Below are 4,937 nucleotides of genomic sequence, written 5' to 3' on the forward strand. Positions count from 1 at the left end.
CTGTTCTGACATCCTTTTTGATCTTTTCCTTCTTTCTTGTCTTAATAACTTTTTGCTTTCTACCTGCATCATGTTCTTGATGTCATCCCACAACTCTTCTGGTCTTCGGTCTTTAGTGTTTAATGTTTCAAATCTGTTCTTCAGATCATCTCTAAATTCAGGTGAGATATATTCTAGGATATGTTTTGGCTCTTGTGCACTTGTTTTCATTTTCTTCAGCTTCAGTTTGAATTTGATTATGAGCAATTGAGGGTGTGTTCCACAATCTGCCCCTGACCTGTTTTGGCTGATAATATGGAGCTTTTCCATCTTCTCTTTCCACAGATGTAGTCAGTTTGATTTTTGTGTATTCCATATGGTAAGGTCCATGTGTATAATAGTCTCTTATGCTGTCTAAAGAAGCACAACTTAGAATGAAGAGAAACAACTGTAAATCAGCCATTAATAATCAGAACATAGAATGTTGTCAAAAAATGAAATGGAACACATAAACATTGATATCTAAGGCATTAGTGAGCTGAAATGTACTGGTATTGGCCATTTTGAATCTGACAACACACGGTTTACTATGCTGGAAATGACAAATTGAAAAGGAATGGTGCTGCACTCATCATCAATAAGAGCATATCAAGGTCAGTGATGAGGTACAATGCTGTGTGATAGGATAAAACCCGTGCGCCTACAGGGAAGACCAGTTAATACCACTATCATTCAAATTTACATACCAACCATTAAGCCAGTTAGGATGAAATAGAAGAATTCTACCAGCTTCTTCAATCTGAAATTGATCCAACATGCAATCAAGATGTATTGATCATTACTGGTGATTGGAATGCAAAGGTTGTAAACAAAGAGGAAGGATCAGTAGTTGGAAAATATGGCCTTGGTGATAGAAATTATTCTGGAGAACGCATGATAGAATTCTGCAAAACCAATGATTAATCTAGGTAGGAATTTTTAAATAAATAAGCTTCACAAATTATCTCAATAAATAGCTCCAAAATTTGTGAAGGCCAATTGTGGTTCCCAGCAAGAAACAATAAACAAACCAGTGGACAGGAAGAGATAGAAATTCAAATACAGCAAAAGAAATAGCTCAGCAGGGGGAAATTAATTTACCAGCAACTTCACAGAAAGCTTCAGGAATCCTGGTGGCATGGTTAGTCAAGTATGGGGCTACTAACTCCAAGGTTGGTGGTTTGAGTTTACCCACTGTTCTCTGGGAGGAAGATGATGAAGTCTGTTTCTGTAAAGATTTACAGCCTCAGAAACCATATGAAGCAGTTTTTCTTTCAACTATATTGTCACTATGACTCAGAATCAAGTCAATGGCAGTGGGTTCACAAATGGATAGAGCAAGAAGACAATAAGCTCCTTTGCAAAACCACAGCAAAGGTAACATTTTACTGAACCCCTAAAACAGATCCTTTCCCTTTTATCTCCAGAACAGTGTTATTTGAAATGCAATGTGCTAATTATGTGCTTTCATAGGAAAGATATATCTGGAATGAGCAGTTCTTTATTATTCTCTAAAGAATCTCTCCTTGTAAATTAACTACTTCAAACACACAATTATATCTTAAGGCTGCTTTTTGCCTCAGGCCCTGAAATAGCTTTATTGCATTAAGTTTATGGACTACATCAAAGAATATGAGATGGATACCAAAAATATGTCTAATGTGAAAATATATGATAAATATCTTTGGCTACAAGACATTTTCTTCTCATTTTTAAATTTCTGAAATGAGGAGGTATCTGTAAATTGATGTATACTTAAGTGAGATTCTGTTTCTCTTGCTACTAAAAGGCTTTTATTAAGCCAGAATAATAATGACCCAGTGAACTGAGAATTACTATCACTGAGGAAATCTAATTGAAATAAAAATATAAGCTAAAAAAAAATAGAATGGGAAGATAATGGGTAAGGAAAGGCACTAATACATTCTTTGATGTAAGCCATTAGCTAGTACATTCAGTACCTGTCACCACTTAATCTGGAGTCTTATTTTGGCACTGTGAGTTAACAAGCTGGGCTGTAAAGTCAGTTTGAACTACAAGGTTGGCAGTTCAAGCTCACCAGCTGCTCCTCAAAAACTCTATACAGGACCAGTAGGGGTTGAAACCTACTCAACAGTACTTAGCAACAACAACAACAATCACTTAATCTGATTCTAATATTCTAACAGTGAAAGCTGATAAGAATATTCTTTGTTGTACTTGTTAAGTGCCATCAAGTTGGTTCTAATTCATATTGACTCTGTGTACAACAGAATGAAACACTACCTGGTCCTGCATCATCCTCACAATTATTGCAGTTTGAGTCCCTTGGAGCAACTACTGTGTCAATTCATCTCATTGATGGTCTTCCTCTTTTTCACTGACACTCCACTTTACCAAGCATAATGTCCTTTTCCAGGGACTGGATCCTCCTGATAATATGACAAAATATATGTGATGAGGTTTTAGTATCCTCACTTCTAAGGGACATTCTGACTGTGCTTCTTCCAAGATATATTTGTTCATTCTTCTGGCATTCCATGGTATGTTTAATATTCTTCCTCAACATCATAATTCAAAGACATCAATTTTACTTCAGTCTTTCAAATTCATATTCCATCTTTCAAATGCATATACTATGATTGAAAATGATTTGAGTCAGGAGCACCTTAGTCTTCAAAGTGACATCTTTGCTTTTTAATACTCTCAATAGAACATTTACCAAAAATTTGTCATTTGATTTCTTGACTACTGCTTCCAGGATAATTGACTGTAGAGACAAGTAAATGAAATCATTGATAACTTCAATCTTTTCTTCATTTATCATGATGTTTTTTAGTGATCCATGTGTGAGGATTTTTGTTTTGTTTATGTAAAGGTTGAATCTGTACTGAAAGTTGTATTCTCTGATCTTCATCAAAGTACTTTAAGTACTTTTTACTTTCAGCAAGCAAGGTTATGCTATCTGTATATGAAAGCTTATTAATGCGTTGATACTGACTTCTTTTATATTTCAGTTTCTCAGATTATTTTTTCAGCATAGAGACTGAATAAGTATCATTAAAGGTGATGCACCCCTTTCCTGATTTTGAACTACACGGTATCCACTTGTGTTAGAATCACTGTCTCTTGGCCTACTTACAGATCCTGCATGAGCACAGTTAAATGTTCTAGAATTCCCATTTGTGATATTTAGACTTTGTGTCAGCTTGACTTGGCCAGAATTCTCAGTGGTTTGGCAGTGAAGACATACTCATTCTCAATGATGCAATCTGCTATCAGTAGCCAATCAGTTGAAAGGAAGTTTACCCAGGGATGTGGCCTACTTCCAATATACTGGACATTTGGACAAAGTTTGCATGCTTTTTGCTACATCTGGATTCTGCATCTGACTTGTCACTCAACCTCTTGTTAGTTGGACTTGAGCCATTTACCTACTGTATTGCCTGCCAATCCTGGGAGCCATTACAAGTCTGCCACCTTGCTACTGACCTTAGATTCATTCACCTCTGCAACAGAAGACAGTCATCAGACATGCTGATCTTGAAATCATCAGGTCTTGCAGCTATGTGAGTCAGGAGAAATCTTCAGCGTGATATCTGAACCATGGACATGGAATTTGTTCACTTCTACAATTTTGTGAGGCATTTCCTTAATATAAGGCTTTCTCTTCCTCCATATATATATAAGCTTTACTGGTGTTTCTATACCAGATAACCCAGTTTTTAACAATGTTCTTAATTTGTTAGATTTGTGGTACACATCTGAATATCTTTGCATAGTAAATAAAATACAGGAAAATGTCTTTCTGGAATTTGTTTCTTTCAGTCAAGAATCATGTGACATCAACAATGATATCCCTGGTTTCCTGTCCTTTTCTGAATCCTGCTTGAATTTCTAACAGTTCCCTGGTGATGTACTGCTATAACTATTTTGACTTAACATCAGCAAAATTTTACTTGTATGTGATATTAATGATATTGTTTAATAATTTCCATATTCTGTTGGGTCACTTTCCTTTGGAATGTGCACAAGCATGGATTTCTTCCTGTTGGTTGGCACAGTAGATGTCTTCTAAATTTCTTGGCATAGAAAACTGAGCATTTCCTATGTTGCATTCATTTATTGAAATGTTTCGATTGGTACTCCATCAGTTCCTGGAACCTTGTTTTCCACCAGTGCCGTCAGTGCCACATGGGCTTCTTTCTTCAATACTATTGGCTCTTGATTTTATACTACCTCTTGAAATGGTCAACCAATTATTTTTTGTGCAGTGACTTTGTGGATGTGTATTCATTCCATCTTCTTTTGATATTTCCTGTGCCATTCAATATTTTGTACATTCCACTGCTGTGAAATCAATTCTGATTCATATCAAGCTCTTATAGGACATAGTAGAACTGCACCTTAAAGTTTCTAAGACTTTAAATCTTTACTGGAGCAGACAGCCTCATTTATCCCTCATGGTAGTTTGTGCCACAACTTTATGGTTAGTAACCCAAGTGTAACCCACTGTATCACCAGACATTTAATTTTTTTTTTTAATTCCTGCATACATATGAATTTATACTTCAAATCTCTTTACTTCTCTGTGTTCCATTCTGAAAGAATTCCTTGACTCTCTCTGTCTTATTGTTGTAAAATAGATTGCATGAATGATGGAAGTGAATATTGGAAATTATGATTACAGAGAGTTTATAAGCCTATATTCAGCCTATACTTGATTGGTAAAAGGGGAATTAGAATTTTGTCATAAAATATACTTCTTGGCTTAAGCCTTTGTAGAGTATGGGACTTTAGATGGAATCTTGAGCACCATTCAGAAACTTCAGAAACAGGACATTGGCATTTAAAAAGATATATAGACAAAACCAGAACTGCAAGGAGAATAGAAGACTCATGATTGAAAGAAAGCAGAGAAAATAATGTGAACAGTTTGG

The sequence above is a fragment of the Chrysochloris asiatica genome, unplaced genomic scaffold (genome assembly GCF_000296735.1).
Source record: "Chrysochloris asiatica unplaced genomic scaffold, ChrAsi1.0 scaffold00193, whole genome shotgun sequence".
Lineage (NCBI taxonomy): Eukaryota > Metazoa > Chordata > Mammalia > Afrosoricida > Chrysochloridae > Chrysochloris > Chrysochloris asiatica.